Here is an 18981-nt window from a genome sequence, read left to right on the forward strand (position 1 = left end):
GGGACAAAATAAAGATGCCACCACCCCGCACCCTGACTGTGTTCATCCAAGCTCCTTGGCTGTTGTCGCAACCCTGAGATCTCTTTGTGTTGGGATGACATTTCTTGCCTTAGCCGCAGCTTCTAGAACTTGTGCTCCAGCTAACCTGGGCTGCCCCCTCTCCCAACTCCTCTTTGGCTGCATTGTGAGTCACAGCCGACGTGAGTCAATTCAGTGCGGCTACTTCCGAGTTCATGTCATATCATCAGTTATGTCCCTTAACGAAATTGACTCAGAACAGGTGCCTGGGGAGAGGTGGGGGTGCTGAGGGGGCTGTTGAAAAGAGGGACGTGAGGGAACTTTCTGGATGGATGAAATTCTTCTATTTTTTGATTGGGGTATTGGTTACATGATATTTTCATTTGTAAAAATTTATGAACTGTAGACATAAGATCTGTGCATTTTACTGTATATACATTATGTCTCAGTTTAAACATAGAAATGTTAAACCGAGGATTATGGCATTGTTGGCGAACGTCCATATGCTACAGTGTGTCGAAAAGAAGCTCATCTGAAAAAGCAGAATAGTCCCCTATTGAGAAGGCAGACGGGTGCCACGAGCCAGGCTGGGAAAACGAGCGAAAAGCCACAGACTGGGACGTCTCCGGTGTGGGGAGCTGAGCCTCTTCTGTAATGTGCTTAATCACTGCTAATTGTACAGTCAGCTAATGACAGTAATTAGTCTTGCTTTGGTTTAACAGGGTTGGGAATTCCTTTAAATCATTTTCCTAGCAGGACCGGGCTGGATTTTCCTGAGGCTGGTGACTTCCTCAGATGGTGGCCCGTGATGGTGCAGTCTGGGGGCTCCCAAGCGATCCGTTTGCTGGGTTTTCAGCACGGAGCGGAGCGTTTGGGCCGGCGGCTAATCCTGGAGCCAGTGAGCCACGCGTCTCAGCCCCAGAGCACAGTGAGAGCATGTTGGGCTCTGCCCCGCACGGCTCTTGGGGGACCGACCCAGCCTCGTGCAGGTCCGAGTCCATCACGCTTTGGAAACAGACAGGATCATTCACTGCAAAGCTGTGTGTAACAGCAGAAGAATAGAAACGTCTGTATGACAGGAGACTGTTTAAACAAATTATGGTTCATCCACATAACATAATACTTAAAACAAAACAACAAAACAAAACACAAAGATGCTCTCGATGTGCTGGTCTCCAAAAGAGCTTCAAGCTGTGTTGTTACATGAAAAGGCAGGACAGAGTGCATAGCAAGGCCATTTGTATAAAATATAAGAGTGTAAGTTTGCATCTGCTTGTATATGTATTAATATAAAGAAACTTTGAAAAGAGACAAGAAACTTAGTAACAGTGGTTGTTTGGGAGAGTGTGGACGTGTGGGACATTGAAGCTAAGAGGGAGGTGAGAGAGGGATGGAGTTGGTGAAGATTTTTCACTGCAAACCTTTTTAAATTAGATTTTGGGTTTTTTTGAGACAAGGGTCTCACTATACTGTCCAAGCTGGTCTCAAACTCCTGGGTTCAAGTGATTATCCCACCTCAGCCCCCTGAGTATTTGGGATTATAGGCGCTCACCACCATGCTACAAAAGATTTTTAAATAATCAAGTGAATGTATTACCTAATGAAAGATTGAAATCGATTACTTAAAATGTTCAGAAGTTTTTGAAAATAGGAAAAGTTTTAGGGGAAGAGGAAAAGTGTCATTTGTGAAGGTGTCATGGGGAATTTGTGTATTTAAAGCAGTAACGGACTCTGTTTTAATTTCTACTTTCTTATATTCAATGAATAAAAGAATTGTTTAACAATTGTTTTCTTGTGATGGCAGAACTGTCTGCGAGCCCCGGGCTGTGGGCAGGCACACCAGGCAGCCGTGGGAACGGTGTCCGGGCCATGACTCCGTCGCTCAGGCATCTGCCTGCTTGGAAGAAGCTCCTCTTGTGCTGGTGGTTTTGACCATCACACGGTTTCAACTTGCTTTTATTCTTAGCCACATGTTTAATTAATACCCAAATGACTCAGGAATCAAAAAGAAGACTGATGTTGGACACAATTAGGTAATCACAATAATTATGATTCCACAAATGTGCCTTCTGACTTCTTCTCCATGTCCGACAGCTGTGAGGGATCAACTTCTTATATAGAAAATTAAGCTGTTCCACTTTAGAATCCAGTGTTAAAGAGAAAGTATTGCAACCAGTATAGAAATAGGTTTTCCAAGTATTATAAAGACTACACTTTGACTTATCATTTAGAAATAAAAGATAAAATTACGGAAGTAAAGTAGTTGATTTTGGTGTGCAAAAATCTGAGAATTTCATATATATACCTAGTATGTATGGGTCAGTAACATCAAGTGATCTAAAAGCATTTGAATTACAATAGCCAATAAATTAGATGAAATTGCAGAAAATATGGTCCTTTTTAAGTTTTTCATTTTAAAGTTTATAAATCATCTTCAGATATAAGTGTGGTAACAATAAAGTAAAGATAGATTTAAAAATAATTTGTTTTTAAGAGACAGAGTCTCATTCTGTCACCCAGGCTGGAGTGCAGTAGCTTCATCATAGCTCACTGCAGCCTTGAACTCCTGGGCTCAAACAATCCTCCCGCCTCAGCCTCCCAAGTAGCTGGGACTACAGTCAGGCACCACTATACCTGGATAATTTTTCTATTTTTTGTAGGGACAGGGTCTTGCTATGTTGCCCAGGCTGGAGTGCAGTGGTGTGATCATAGCTCACTGCAACCTCAAACTCCTCGGCTCAAGAGATTCTCCTGCCTCAGCCTCCTGAGTAGTTAGGACTAAAGGTGAGCGCCACCATGGCTGGCTAATTTTTTTCAATTTTTTGTAGAGACAGGATCTCATTATGTTGACCAGGCTGGTCTCGAACTCCTGGCCTCAAGTGATCCTTCCACTTTAGCCTCACAAAGTGCTTGGATTACAGGCATGAGCTGTCATACCTGGCCAAAAATGGATTAATATAACATCTTATTGAATATATTATATGTATTACAATATTGGGTTTATCATTCATTAAGCAACAATAACAACTAAAATTATATAATATATACTATGTGATAGGCATGGTCTTAAGCACTTTGCACGTATTAACTCATTTAATCCTCAACAATCCTATTAGACATACATACTAGTATTATTCCCAGTTTATAGAGGAGGAAACTGAGCCACAGAAAGGTTAAGTAACTAGCCCAGAGTCACACAGTTTATAAGTACCAGAGCTGGAATTCTAACCCAGACAGTCTGGCTCCAGGGTCCATGTTCTTAAGCGTAAGTATTTATTGGGCACTTACTATGTGTTGCTGACTCTTCTCGGTGCTGGAAATATAGCAGTGAACCAAACAAAGTTTTTGCTTTCACAGAACTTACAGTTGGGAGAGACCGATGATAAATACACTGGTCAGCAGATACGTGTCAGGAAATGAAAAGCAGCAGGAATAAAGCGAAAGCGAGGAAGGGAATAGCGAGTCTCCTGAAGACAGGATCAAGGGACAGGGTGGGTCATAGGATGGTGAGGGAAGGACTGTAATGAGGTGACATTTTGTGAGAGACCTGCATGAGTGCATGAGTGAGCCCTGAGGGATCTGAGCGAAGGGCGCTCCAGGCAGAGAAGAGCCACTGGGAAGTCTCTAAGCTGTGACTCTTCTTGTCATACTAGAACATCGCGAGGTGGCTTTTTGGTTGGGGTAATATGAGGCGGGGAGAGCAGTTGAAAATAACATCTGAAAACTACCTGGAGGAAAGAGGATATCGAGTCTTATAGAGCAACGTAAGGATTTTGGATTTTATTCTGAGTGAGATGCGAAGCCATCAGAGGGGTTTGGGTTTAGAAACGGTATGATCTGACTTTTGCTTTAAAGTGAACAAAGGATCACTGTAGGAAGATGTGTGGAAACAGCCCAATTAGTTGGCTGTTGAAACGATTCCGATGGTGGCTGATGCTGGCTTAGCCTAAGGTGCTGGGGATGCTGAGGTCAAAGCTGGCTGACTCAGGAGGTTCTTTGAAGATGGGGTGGAAGGATTTGCTCCTGGATCTGATGTGAGGTGTCAGAGAAACAGAGGAGTCAGGAAGGACACCAAGGTTTTTGGCCTGAGCAATGGAAGAAATGACGGGTTCCTGGGAGAAGCAGGAGAGTAGAACGTCCAGAGAACTAATTAAGATTATCTGTTTCAAGAATGCAGTGGGATGGCGTCAGCAAAAATGGCAGAGTAAAGACCTCTGAAAATTCTGTCCTCCACAAATACAATGAAAAAACCGTCAAACATAGTCAAAATAAACTTTTTGTCCAGATCTCTGCAAACTCACCAAAGGCTTGCAGCAACTTGGAGAGTGTTCACTGAAGAAAAATGGCTGAATCTTAGTAACAACAGTGAGCTTTCTGGTGTTTTTACCTGCTCTGGTCTCACCCCCGACTCTCCAGCCCTGAGGTAGCCTTGGAAAGTGGCAGTGTGCATTCCTGCAGCGGCCTGGCTGCCCCGAGGGAGCAGAACACACCTGGCAGTCTGTCAAAGGGTGATTCTCAAAGAACTGTCCTTATTTTACCTGTCTGCTGCTCCCCTGGCAGACCCCACTTGCAAGGCTGTCTGTATTCGGCATGACTTGAGCTCATCTGTTGTGAAAAGACTTTTTCCCCAGGTGTATTTTGTCAAAAAAATGACACAGGTGTTTTAACTTTGCAGCTGCCTGAGACAGTGAGTACCAGTTGGGGAAAACAACAGACTGAGCAAAAAGCTTAAAAGGAGTTGCTGGGGACTAAGATGCCCACAACGACTTTGAAAAGCTCTGACATATTCCCTGGGCTCTAGCAGACCATGCCCATGCCAGGGTTGTGCACATGCCCATGAAAGACCTGAGAAGGCCCTCAGATCACGTCTCTGACTGACCTTGAGGCTTTGTTCAAACAGGAAGTTACGTCAAGAAAGAGCTGTCAGCTGCCCAGCTGAGTGTTGAAGGCGTGTTCTAACACATACACAGAGCCCCTTCCCAAAGACTGAATGATTGATTGGTTCCAGGCATTTAAGGTTATCTCTGTTTTATCACTGACTTCTGAGCTGAGCAGAGACTTAAGTGGCCACAGATAACAAAAAATACTGACTTTACAAATTTGTTTAGAAAAGTCACTAAACAAACAGCAACAGGTATAACAAGCAGCAACAACTGGGGAGGGAGGAGAATCTGATTTCTAGAGATGTCAGATTATGTTATTTAAAAAGTCCAGTTTTCAACAACAAAAATTATGAGACATGCAAAGATACAGCAAAGTATGGACCATGCACAGGGAAAAAAAGCAATCAGTGGAAACATTCTTAGATAATGTCCTAGCTATTGGATGTACTAGGCAAAGACTTTAAAGCAGCTATTTTAAATATATTCAGAGAGCTAAATGAAACCATGTATAAAGAACAAAATAAAAGTATGGGAATGATCTTTAACAGAATAGGGAATATGAATAAAATGATAGAAATTATAAAAAACAATGAAACAGATACCCTAGAGTTGAAAAATATAGTCACAGAAATGAAAAATCCACCAGTGGGTCTCAACAGCATATTTAAGCAGGCTGGAGAAAGAATAAGCAAAACTGAAAATAGGTCAATTGAGATTATCTAGTTTGAGAAACAGAAAGGAAAAAGAATGAAGAAAAAATAAACAGAGCCTCAGAAAAATCTGTGGGATCTATCAAGCATACAAACATACATGGGAGTCCCAGAATAAGAGAGAAAAAGGGACAGAAAAATATTTGAAGAAATATGACAGAGAACTTCTTAATTTTGATAAAAATATTCATCTGAATGTCCAAGAAACACATGGATTCCAAACAGGATAAGCCCAGAGAGATTCACACCTAGACACATGATAATCAAACTATTGAAAGCCAAAGGAACAGAGAGAATCTTAAAAACAGCAAGAAAAAAACAACTTGCCATGTGTAAGGATCCTCAATAAAAGTAACATCTGATTTCTCATCAGAAATTGTGGAGGCTAGAGGCTGTGACATGACATAAAGTGCTGAAGAAATTCTAAAAAAAATTGCCAACTAAGCATTCTATACCCAGCAAAACCATCTTCCAGAAATAGGCTGGGCATGGTGGCTCATGCCTGTAATTCCAGCACTATGGGAGGTGGGGGTGGGAGGATTGCTTGAGGCTAGGAGTTTGAGACCAGCCTGGGCAACACAGCAAGACCTCATTGCTAAAAACAAAAACAAAATTAGCCAAGAGTGGTGGCCTGTGCCTGTAGTCCTAGCCACTCAGGAGGCTAAGCCAAGAGGGTCACTTGAGCCCAGGCGTTTGAGGTTACGGTGAGCTATGATTGCACCACTGCACCACTACATTCCAGCCAGCCTGGGTGACAAAGCAAGACCCTGTCTCTAAAAATATGTGTGTGTGTGTGTGTGTGTGTGTGAGAGAGAGAGAGAGAGAGAAATTTAAGACATCCCCAGATGCATTTCCTCCCTGTAAGAAATAAAAGGTGCCCTTCAGTCTGAAATGAAAGGACATCAGGCATTAACTCAAATTCACATGAAATAAAGAATACTGGTAAAGGAAACCTCATAGTTAAATATAAAAGGCAGTATAAATATGTAATAATTATAAATCTGTGGTGATGGGCATACAATGGATAAAAATGTAATTTGTATGACAATAACAGCACAAAAGAAGGGGAAGAATGGAGCTATAGAGGAGAACAACTTTTATACATTATTAAGTGAGTATCAATCCAAACCAGAATGTTATGTTAATTACAATCCTCAGGGCAACCCTTAAGAAAGGAGGCAATTATGTCAAAGGTGGCTGATAGTTTAAGATGAGCTCTGAGAATTTAATTTACCACTTGATTTGGCAACATGACAGTCACTGGTGAGCAATTTTAGGGGAAGTAAGAGCTGATGACAGTCACACCCTCATCCAACTGAAGTCTGACAGGGTAGAGGGTTTGTAAGACACAGGGAGGGATGAACCGGGGACTTGACTATCCCATGGCCATGGTGGGGTTCACGAGGCTGGGAGGGCTGGAGGAACGTGGGCCGTATAAGGGATCAGTCGCTGCAGAAGGGAGCAATGGCCACCCTTGAAAGGCCTTGGGATTTGGGCTTTTTTCCTCCTGCGTGGTAAAAGGGACCTGCTGACTTAATCAAAGCAAGTTGTTAGCCCTGTACTGTTTGGGGCTTGAGTTACTTGGAACTTTAGTCAAAATAACGTAATTTTCCGTTAAAATTTCCTTTGTATTTAGTGTGGAGAAGACGGGGAGGCAGAATTCGGACTGTGGGGGGTGTGAATGTGCAGACAGGAGCACCCAGCAGCACCCAGTACCCAGCCAGAGAAGCCACAAGGCGCAGCCTCCCTTCTCCTCGGAAGAAAGCCCTCCCCTGCCCCCAGGAAGAAGGGAGTCTGGCTCGGGGGTCGCCGCTGTGCTCACCCACATCACACACACTTAGAATTCTGTGCTTTGGGGAAAACGGCTGGATTCCCCGGCCCCAAGTCGGGTCAGACCCCTGGGAAGCCACGCTCCAAGTGGTCAGTGAGGAACTGTGAAGTTAGGTTCACTTCTGGATTTCATTATTGTAAGTTTACCCCTCTTCCTCAATTTTGGGCATCAACACAGGACAGCTAACTTTAAATTCTTCCAAGTAATGATATTAAAATAAACAACTTCCAATGACGTTAAATATTCATACCAAAAAAAAAAAAAAAGAGTCTTAAAGAACAGTCCTTTGGCTTGAATATTTCATTTTTATGAAAAACTCCCTAAATCGTTCTTTTCTCTTTTCTGCAAGAACCACTAACAGCCCCGGACAGAGCCGCAGACCAGTGTCTGGGGATCACCCGGGTGGAAACCGCCCGGCAGACCTGGACTCAATCGCTCCTCTCGACACGGAGCGGAGCGACGGGGCAAAGCTGCTCGCTGCAGGCAGCGCCGCCTGTCCCGCACCTGCGGTCCCTCCTAGACTCGGCGAGGACGGCTCGTCCCTTATCTCTTTCCCCTTGACCGGCCCGGGACGCCCCAGCGTGGGAGCGCGGCCGCAGAGCTTCCTGTTCGGGGACGGCGCCCACACAGAGCAAACGCCATTAGCCCGAGGAGACGCCCGGGCAACGCAGGAAGGGGAAGTGCAAAGGGCCTTGCCCGCCGCGCCTCCCCTTTCTCCGAGTGCTTTCTGCGGATACTGGGAAAGGGGCCCTCGCTGCGCAGAGGGGAGCCAAGAGCCGGCCTCGCCCGGGCCTCCGAGCGGGGACACCCTCCGCGCCCCTGCAGTCCCGTCTGTCGCGCCCACGTTCTCCCCTCCAGGCCCGCGCGGAGGCCGGGCGAGCACCCGCAAACAGGCGACTGGCAGACAACAGGCCATTGTGCCCACGCACACCTGGTCGCCGCGGAAAAGGGCCAGTTGTCACAGCGCACGCGCGCGGGCAACCAACCCCACAGCGCGGCCTCCAGCCCCGCTGGTCCAAAGTGGGGGGGGGGGAAGCAGCGCGGAGGTGGGGAAGCGAAGAACGGGAGGGGCCCTGCCCGCCAGGGCGGCCTCTCATTGGCTCTCCTCGCTCCGCCCTCAGTCCCGATTGGCTGGCGGCCGGGCGCACGAGCCGAGCACGCTCCCACACGCCGCGCGGCATTCGGCCAGCGACGGCGGCGCAGCCAATGGGAGCAGCCCGGAGGCGGGCCGCCAGCGCTGGCCTCCCCGGGCGCGGGCGAGTTGGTAAACAGATCCGGAGCGCGTGCCGGGCGTCTGCGCAGCGGCGAGCGCGTGGAGGCGACTCGAAGGTGACCGCGGATCCCAGCTTCCTGCAGCCGGGTAAGGCTGCTGCCCGCCTGCCCGCCGCGTGTCCGGGCGCCGTCTGGATGCGGCCAGAGCAGGGCTCAACCCCCGCCTGGGTCCTTCTAGCTTTCTCCTCCAGTGACAGCGCGGCTTCCTCTTGGCGAGCGCCGGGTCGGGGCGCGGTGGGCGCCTCAGGTGCAGGGTGGGGGCTCTGCAGCCGTCTCCCACCCCCATGCCCACCGCAGCCTGCCGGCCCTGCCTCGGGGAGGGAACGAGGGCCGCGTGCGGAGCCTTGGGTCCCCAGAACGCGCCCGGAGCCCTGGTGCCCGCCCGCCCGCTCTTGGTCGCCAGGACAGCTTTCCTGTCTCACTTTCTCACGATAATGCTTTTCTTCACTCCCAAACCCCCTTGCACCGTGTCTTGGGGCTCTAACCGTCCCAGGTTGCAGGTTTGTGTAAGAACTTTGACTTGCTTAGCTGGCACCAGCTGTTGGGTATTGGATGAACCTGGGAAATGGGACCCTTCTTGGTCCTTTTCTCCATTTGCTTTTCCTTGGCCCTTCCTCCAAACACTAGGGATCTTGTGAGTGGTTTGGGCTTAATCCTCTAAATTTGAGCCCTTCCCTGGAACATTCCCACTCATGGCACAGGGCAACAGCCCCCTCTGCCAAACCTTGGCCAGTTCTCCCAGGTACCTGGGAGTGCTGCAGGGGCAGGTCTGCGTGTTTGGGACATTTGGGTGAGCGATGTCAGCTTCCTGAAGGGTGAGGAGCTTGTGTGCAGCCTCCCAGCCTGGATCCAGCCTGCAGCCTGTAGAAGAACTTGGGTCTTGGGTCTACGTGACAGGACTGAGGAGCTGGTCCTGCCAGACCTACCTCCTTGCCAAAGGATTTGAAGATGCATTGATGCCAGCCTGCCAGTTGTCATGCCTTGGATGACTGGGTCATCCTGGCAGGAGGGTTGCTGGGAGACTCTTTTGAGGAGGGCCCTTCTGAGAAGAGACAAAAGTGGGGGCCAGTGGGTCACAGGAGCATCATCTTTAAGGCTCAGGTGATGGCTCTGTTTCGTTCAGCCTTGCAAATAGTGCGGACAGTGCAGAATTGTTAGGATTTTTGGCCTCACTTCAGGCTATTGCAAGGAAAAGTGAACTGGGCAGTCTGTGCACCTCCCTCAGCCAGTGTGTCACCTAAGACAGGGTTTCTCAACCTCCGGCTGTTGATATTCTTTGTTGTAGGGGACCTGACCTGTGCATTGTAGGAAGTGTAGCAGTATCCCAGGCTTCTAGCCACTAGACTAGTGCCACCTCCACCACCCACCTGCCGTTGCGACAGTCAAAAATGCCTCCACATATTGCCACATGTTCCCTAGAGGGCACAGGCACCCTTGGTTGAGAACCACTGAGGTAAGATTCTAAAAAGGGTCACGCGTGCTGCCTGGGACCCCTCTGGGTAGGCAGAGAGTAGTGTTGTGCCCCCTGCCCTGACCCAGTGGTAAAAGCTGTGTAGATTGGGCTTTAAAGAGGACCCACCTGTGCACCTGGGGCAGACGCGAAACCTAGCAGTAAAGAGGTAGGAGGTAGAAGCCCAGGGACATTTACTGTGCCTACTGGGTGTGTGGCAGCGACTGGCCGGGGCGGGTGTGCTAAACAAGTAGAAGACTGGTAGTTTCTGTCCAGGGGACATTGCAAAACTCTGGGGGTTTACACATGAAATGACTATGGGCCAGTTTTTAAATGCAGATAATGAACAGACAAGTTTAAGCTGTCTGAATTCTAGCAGAAAGTCCAATTCAGTTATTCACCGTCGGTTTTTCCAAGGTGATGTTTTATTCATCCTCACTTTTTGCTCAGACATCTTCTGTGTCTTATGATGTGGGAGGGGGCCAGGCCTGCGTCTGCAGGGAGCAAGCGTCTGGCTGCATGTTAAACATACATGTGTGCACATTTGCATGTATTCTCTGCCCCTCCAGGAAGGTAGTGGTGCAGCACGGACACGTGTGTAATTTGTGGAGTTCTTTTGTAGTTGATTGAAGTATCAACGTCAAAGAGAGTGAGCCATTTCTTTTTCTTTTTGCTTTGGTCAATCTATTCACCAAAGAGTCTTTTTTGTGTGTGTGTTTAGAGAAAGGCTTTACTTCTGAGTCTAGATTTTACCTTCAGTGTAATCCAGAATTTATGTCCCAAACTGATGGGCACGCAGAAAAGCCAAAAAACGGTGATTATTGTCCAAGGCAAGGAAAAACATCCCAAGGCTATACCAGACATTTCCCTTTCTTGAGATTAATTGACCCTATGGGGATGTATCAGGATTTTCCTGTAACCCTCCTTGGTCAGTTAGGGGGTCCTTTGGGTGCTTTGTTGCCTACAGAAAAGGATCAGGAGAGAAGGTCACTGCTACTTTCTTGAAGAGAAGTTTAAAGAAGGCTATTCTTGGGAAGCTCAAAACTTGGCTGGATAGTTTTCCATCAAGAACCATGGACACTGAGTCATTATCTCTGTCAGTTGAAACAAGAGCTGTGTGCAAAATTAGACAGGAATATTTAGATAGAGAGTTGTCTTGATTTGACAGTGGCGTGTGGAAATTGTTCCGGCATTCCTGTTAAACCACAGCCAGGACCTTGGGGGAGCCCGTGGAAAGGGGAGCTGGTGGGAGTGGGGAGTTTGGGGGTCCTGCTCTTTCTCGAATTGCCCATGTGGGAGGAGCGGGGGCCCAGGGGGACGGTTTATAAGAAGTGAGGGTGGTCTGAGTCCCCTCACTCAAGGCACAGATTCAAGAGACTTTACAGGTAAAATTTTCTAGACTAACTGGTTGGATACAGGCTGAGATTTCCAGTGGATGGAGGAGCAGGAATATGGTGTTATTACTCAAAATATCATTCAGACGAGGAAAAGCTGGTTGGGGGAAGATGGTGATGTCAGTTTTAGATATAACGGGGTTAAGGTGCCTGTGGGACTATTTTCTTCCATCCTTTTTTATTAAGATAATTTTCATACGTAAATCTGCCCTTTTTGATGTGCAGTTTTGCAGTTTGACAAATGCATGTAGTCGTGTAACTCCTACCACAATCAGGATATGAAACAGTTCCGTTGCCCTCTGACATTCCCCTGAGCCCCTTTAGAGTTGCCCGTGGGCCTCTGATGGGGTTCGTTCTAGAAATGGTTTAGGTGGTTGGGGGGGTCCTGCCTGGCGGGAGAGTGGAGGGGCCGAAGCAGCCCAGGACACAGAGCAGATGGCAGGGAGGCGGGGGTCCGGTACGTGGGGGAGATAAGGAGAGAGGAGCGGGGCGAGGGGAGTGTGGGGGTGCAGGGTGGGGGTGGGGCCCTGGCTTGAGCCCTCACCTGTCGCAGACGTCTCGTGTGCTGAGGGAGCAGGAAAGAGACCCGTGCACTCGTCCGTGGGAGGCCATGCTGGGAGGCCATGCTGGCCCTGTCAACAGGCTGAGGGGTGCAGGGTCAGCAGGAGGGCCGAGGGTGGGTTTATGGGCTGGAGGGGGAAGGTTTTTGTGAAAGGAGAGACTCAAGGCTAAAGAAAAACCAGGTCGGGGCAAGGTCCTTGTGGAGGAAGGAGGAGATGGGATGGGGACGAGAGGCTGGGGAAGGGTCTGAGAGGGGGGGCCAAGAGTTTGTGGGTGCTCACGTCTGAGTGCCTCCAACTTGGGGGGAAACAGAGGTCTGCTGTGGAGGGAGGGAGGCCCTCTGCTTAATGTGGGAGGGGCAGGGTGGGCTGCGGGGCTTGAAGGGTCTTAGGTGACCTCAGGGTGCTGGGAGGAGTTGGTTGTTCCCGGTAGGAGTGAGGGAAGGAGTGTGTGTGTGTGTGTGTGTGTGTGAGAGAGAGTGTATGTATGTGAGAGGGTGTGTGTATATGAGAAAGTGTATATGTGAGAGTATGTGTGTATATGTGACAGTGTATGTGAGTGTGCATGTGTGACAGTGTATGTGAGAGTGTGCGTGTGTGTGAGAGTGCACATGTGTGTGACAGTGTGTGTGAGTGTGTGACAGTGTGCGTGTGAGAGTGTGCGTGTGTGACTGTGTGTGCATGTGAGAGTGCGTGTGCGTGTGTGAGAGAGTATGTGAGAATGTGCATGTGTGACAGTATGTGTGAGTGTGTGACAGTGTATGTGAGAGTGTGCGTGTGTGTGAGAGTGTATGTGAGAGTGTGCGTGTGTGACAGTGTATGTGAGAGTGTGTGTGAGAGTGCACATGTGTGTGACAGTGTGTGTGAGTGTGTGACAGTGTGCGTGTGAGAGTGTGCGTGTGTGACTGTGTGTGCATGTGAGAGTGCGTGTGCGTGTGTGAGAGAGTATGTGAGAATGTGCATGTGTGACAGTGTGTGTGAGTGTGTGACAGTGTATGTGAGAGTGTGCGTGTGTGTGAGAGTGTATGTGAGAGTGTGCGTGTGTGACAGTGTATGTGAGAGTGTGCGTGTGTGTGACAGTGTATGTGAGAGTGTGCGTGTGTGTGAGAGTGCACATGTGTGTGACAGTGTGTGTGAGTGTGTGACAGTGTGCGTGTGAGAGTGTGCATGTGTGACTGTGTGTGCATGTGAGAGTGCGTGTGCGTGTGTGAGAGAGTATGTGAGAATGTGCATGTGTGACAGTATGTGTGAGTGTGTGACAGTGTGTGTTAGAGTGTGAGAGTGTGCGTGTGAGAGTGCGTGTGAGGGAGAGTGTGTGTATGTGAGAGTGCATGTGTGTGTGTGTGCATGTATGACAGTGTGTGTGTGAGAGTGTGCGTGTGTGACGGTGTGTGCATGTGAGAGTGTGTGTGTATGTGAGAGTGTGCATGTGTGCGTGTGTGTGTCTGCACGCGTGTGCACGTGCGTGTGAGTGTGTGTGCGTGTGTGACAGTGTGTGCATGTGAGAGTGTGTGTGTGTGAGAGAGTGTGCGCACGTGTGTGTGTGTCTGCACGCGTGTGCGCGTGCAGAAGGGAGGCAGGGAGGTGTTCCTGGTTGTATGGAAAGGGCCAGTCCCCTTTTCCTCCCCCTGCCTCTGTACCAGCCAGTGGATTTTTCCAGAAGCGTGTGTGCTGAGAGGGAGGCTGCAGGCTTTCCACGTCTCACCCCCGGAGGGGGTCGGCCTCCATCTCTGGCTGTTTTCACAGAATGTCTAGAAGGTTCAGTTCCCAATTTTTTTGAGAGTTGGGGTTTCCAGACCGCATTACTTCCCGGTTTTCAGAATAGCCCTGCGGCATGCTCGCTTGTGGATGATCTGTGCTCCGGGGACAGACAGCCGTGTCCGGTGTCTGGGAACTAGCGATCACCTAGGTCAGTCACCTCATGCGTCCACGAGGGAAAGAGGGAACACAGGCCCCAAAGGAGAACCGGTGTGCCCGAGGCCACACGTGGTGGGTGGCCTCCCTGTCAGCCCTCGTCAGTCACATTTGTGTGGTGTCGGGGAACGAGGACCTGGTGGCACCCTTGGTGCTGTCCACAGGGCTGGGTGGTCGGCGCTGTTCGTGTGGAAAGCAGCGTTCCGGGAAAGCTCCGAGCCGGGGTCAAGCCCAGCGCCTGCTGCCTGGTGGCACAGTTTCCGTCTGGCGCCGACGCTGGCCGGGAGCGGGTGAAAGTGAAGGGTGGGTTGACTGCCGGCGAGTTACTGTTGGACGGGCGCTTGAGCAAACACCTCCAGTCTGCCTGAGAGTGAGAAATAAGTTGTGGTGCTCGCTGCCCCGGGAGCGGGCAGGGCAGGATGGCCTTCCTAGAGCAGCCGCCCGCTGGCTTTCCTCCCTCCGTGGACAAGGCGTGGGCTGAAGCAGAGGCAGCAGCAGCGGCGGTGGCACCCTGGCCTTCCTCCCCGTGTCCGCGTGCCCCCCGCGGGCAGGATCACGGAGCCGGCTGGAAACCCACCTGGCTTTGCTCCCGTAAAAATTACTCTTTAAGAAGGGGGTGTTGCCATCACCGCCAGGACGTGCGGGGGCGGGGTTCAGGTTTCCCTGGTGCTCGGCTCTGCACCCCTGGTTGTCCCTTCAGCCCTGGGCTCTAGATGAGGGAGGTTGGCAAGCTGGGAACACCCCGGGTGCCTGGGCCCCTGCCTCAGGGACTCGTACGGGCATTAAACTCCTGGCGTGTGCGAGGCACAGTGCCAGACCCCGTGGGGAATACAGACTGGGAAAGAGCGGTCTGCGCTCTCCAGGCGCTTACCGCGTGGTAAGGGTGATGGGACAGGTGCACACAGGGTCATACAGGGCATCGTGAAGTGACCCGAGGCCATTAGGAGATGAGGGAGTTTAGAGGAGAGGAGGTGATTTGAGCATGAGGGGTGTGAACAGCCCAGCAGTGTGGGTGAGACTCCAGCAGGGGAGATAGTATTCCAGGGGCAGGGAGCAGGATATGGAAGTAGAACAACCTGTGCTTGTGTGTCTGCATGTGGTGTGCATGTGTGTGCGCATATGCATGTGTGTGCGTGTGTGCATGCGTGTGTACATGCATGCGTGCAGGTGCAAGTGTGTGCACGTATGTATGCATGTGTGCATGTGTGTGCGTGCGTGTGAGTGTGTGTGTTGGGGGAGGTCCGTCCTGGCTGGAGCGTGGGGCATGGAGGGAGGTGTTGGGAGGTAAAGCCGCAAAGCTGCCTCGGGGCCACAGTGAGGGCCCTGGTGGCCCGCAGCCTCAGCTCTATGGACTAGGGAGAGTGGAGAGCAGCAAGGTGACAGCCGTCTCTCCTGGGGCCTGTCATCACCTTGTCATTTAGAGAAATGTGCGTGTAGTTGTGTGTCTAGGGTTGTCCCTTGTCTGTGTTAACTCACTGGGTTTAAAAGCTGTTGGGGTTTTGCATAGACGTGTGGTGCCGGAGGGTTGCCTGTAACCTCAGTGGTAGAACATGTTAATTTAACCTCTTTGCGGTGACGTGTGCAAGTGTCCGTACCGGCCTGTGTGGCATCTGGAGGTGATGCTCATGAAGGCTGGTGCTGGGTGTCAGCGTGGCAAGACTGAGGGCCCGGGCTCCTCCTTGCTCTTGCATACCCAGAGGTGGTCTTCAGTGGGGCTTCTGCCTCCTTCTGCCCTTTGTGTCTGATGCCAAGCTGGCTCAGAACCAAGCTTCGCCTTTGCTGGGTGGGATCGCTGGTCAGGAGAAGTATCATGCCCTCAGCCCTGCTAAGCTGAGGAAATTTCCGGAGTGGCGAGTTTGGCCAGCTGGCCTTTGAGAGCCCAGCTGGCTCCAGGGTTTCTATGACTCATAATTTTCTGCAACCGGGTGGACAGAGGTATAAACCTTGTTCATATCTCCTGATGAGTGACTATTGACGAAAAAGAAAAAAGTTAATTGATTTGGGGCAGGTTTCTTATCTGCTGTCTCTCAGCTTCCCAGGCAGTTAGAAGAAGGGGCTGGGGCCTGGGGTCAGGCACAGATGGTCAGCATCGGACGGCTTTGGAACTCAGAGGAGATTTCCTAACTTTGATAAGCATGAATCATCCTGTCAGTGAGTGGGGATGACAGTACCTCACTAAGTTGTCGTACGGATTAGAAGTCATATAAAGTGACAGGCAGGCCGGGCTCAGTGGCTCACACCTGTAATCCCAGCACTTTGGGAGGCCGAGGTGGGCAGATCACTTGAGTCCAGGAGTTTGAGACCAGCCTGAGCAACATAGGAAAATCTTGTCTCTGCAGACATTAGCTGGGCATGGTGGTGTGTGTGCCTGTAGTCCCAGCTACGTGGGAGGCCGAGGCCAGAGATCGCTTGAGCATAGGGTTCGAGGTTACAGTGAGCTAGGATCACACCACTGCACTCCAGCCTGCAGCCTGGGTGACAGAGTGAGACCCTGTCTCTATTTAAAAAAAAAAAAAAGCGTGGTAAGGAATATCCGCAGGTGTTTTTGTGCCGCTTGTTTTCACGCAGGCTGCCAGCACGCTAGACTGCCTCTCCCGAACGATGCCTCACACCACAGTGCTGGACAAACTGCCCTGGTCCCGAGAGAGGGCCACGCTGTCCTCCCCCAGCCCAGCCTGACTCAGACGTGATACTGTACCCGGCAGGGAGACCTGGGCTATAAATAGAAGGATTATCCAGAAGATCTCATTCATGCTCCCTCTGGTCTCCCCACGTCTGAACTTCATTGCAGAGTGTCTGTGTGTTTGCAAGAATAATGATAATCATGTTAACTAGTGGTTTTTGAGCACCTGCTGTATGCGTTAAATGCTGTTACATGGATTATCTAATCTAATCCTTTCCAAGAACAGATGAGGAAACTGAGGCGCAAGGCTACGCTTACACGACTTAGATCGCACTGGCAAGATAATGATAGAGTCAGGATTCGAACCCGGGTCACCCAACCTCACAGCATCTTTACCATATTGCTGGTATCACTTCCGGAGCCGAATATCTTTAAATATTTTAAGCAGAAAACTTTGGTGGGATTTTAGTCGGAAAACAAGGTTGCCATCAGGACCGCATGCTTGGCTGGTTGGCACCTAAAGCCTGTGTGTGATGGGTTCCGTTTTCTCACCACAGGGAGGAGAGGGTGCCTGGGACCCTCAGCGTGGCCTGCGCCTCGGAGCACTGGGCCCCTGCGGGCTTGATCACAGCGTCAAGTCCCTCTCGGGGCTGTCATCAAGGCTGGAACTCTGCCTTCTGCTGCTTCTGTATCCCCCCCACCCCTAGCCGCTGCCCACCACAGGGCAACACGCTCCGGGTCCCTGAGAATGTCTTAATCTCCCACTGGATGGAGAATGGAGGCTTGCAGTCTGGGACGTCAAAAACACACGCTTTTGCTTGTTTTCTCCTCTCACCTGTTAAATGGGTTGCCTAGTTCCTGAGCCGTGGTGGATGCAGATCCCAGCTTTACTTGATACAAGCTGTGTGACTTTGGATATATTACTTAACCTCTCTGTGCCTTAGCTCCCTCCTCTGTAAAATGGGCATAATAATGGTACCTGTCAAAAATCAAGCTGGGCGCGGTGGCCCATGCCTGTAATCCAGTGCTTTGGGAGGCAGAAGCGGGAGGCTCACTCAAGGCCAGGAGTTCAAGTCCAGCCTGGGCAACATAGCAAAACCTCATCTCTACAAAAAATACATTTAAAAATATCTGGGCATGGTGGCATGTGCCTATAGTCCCAGCTACTTGGGATGCTGAGGCAGGAGGATCACTTGAGCCCAGGAGTTGGGAGGTTACAGTGAGCTATGATAGGGCCACTGCACTCCAGCCTGGGTGACAGAGTGAGACCCTGCGTCCAAAATTAAAAATGATTGAGGGCCGGGCGCGGTGGCTCACGCCTGTAATCCTAGCACTCTGGGAGGCCGAGGCGGGTGGATCGCTCAAGGTCAGGAGTTCGAGACCAGCCTGAGCAAGAGCGAGACCCCGTCTCTACTAAAAATAGAAAGAAATTATATGGACAACTAAAATATATATAGAAAAAATTAGCCGGGCATGGTGGCACATGCCTGTAGTCCCAGCTCCTCGGGAGGCTGAGGCAGTAGGATCGCTTAAGCCCAGGAGTTTGAGGTTGCTGTGAGCTAGGCTGACGCCATGGCACTCACTTTAGCCCGGGCAACAAAGTGAGACTCTGTCTCAAAAAAAAAAAAAAAAAAAAAAAAATGATTGAGATGCACATCTCTGTGCTAAGTAGAACGTGAGCACAGAGCCTGGCATGTACTAAACTGTCCATAAAAGCAGCTGTAGTTATCATCCTTGCGGTGTGCTGCTGGTTCACTCCTCAAAAAACAAAAACCTCTGAGGAATTGGTTACATTCGCTGGGGGGTGTGTCAGAGCGTGCTCTGGTGTGTGTTTGTAAACAGTTCCGAGAACGAAACCAGTCGTCCAGAAGCGGCTTCCAAGGGACTGTGACGTCCTTGGCCTAAAAGACAACTGGAGGCCTGGAAACTCCTTCCAAGGCACAGCCCCACCGGCTCGTCCCAGGGGCTGTGGGGACAGACCCGAGTGGGGTCTGCGGCAAACAGAAGCTCAGACCTCTCCACCAGGGCAGACAGGCCAGCCTGTGTGGCCACCAGGAGGCCACCGGCGCCTCCCGGTCAAGAGGGGTCTGTGTGGGCTTCGGGGGGGGGGGCACAGTGTACACCCCCGTCCGCCGGCCTGTCCGCGTCTGTGCCTCCTCCAACAGCAGTTGTGGCCGTGAGCCTCCTGGAACGGCAGGAGGAGGGGGACAGATGCACAGGAAGTTGGCATCGGACACCCTCTCCCTCCCTTCATGAGCAGCACTTAGAATCCACCCTGCCCTGGACATTCCAGTAAAATGTGGCCCAAACAGAGCCCCTTCCTGGG

General features: G+C 50.5%; 1 protein-coding gene across 1 annotated transcript in view; it reads left to right on the forward strand.

The window, feature by feature from the left end:
- Nucleotides 1-8694: 8694 nt before the first annotated feature.
- COQ8A (coenzyme Q8A) overlaps nucleotides 8695-18981 on the forward strand; it is a 32269-nt gene continuing 21982 nt past the window's right edge. The window contains exon 1 of the mRNA XM_069484517.1: nucleotides 8695-8802. The gene's annotated coding sequence lies outside the window, so the exon portion shown is untranslated. The remainder of the gene's footprint in view (nucleotides 8803-18981) is intronic.

The sequence above is a fragment of the Eulemur rufifrons genome, chromosome 11 (assembly GCF_041146395.1).
Source record: "Eulemur rufifrons isolate Redbay chromosome 11, OSU_ERuf_1, whole genome shotgun sequence".
Classification (NCBI taxonomy): Eukaryota; Metazoa; Chordata; class Mammalia; order Primates; family Lemuridae; genus Eulemur; species Eulemur rufifrons.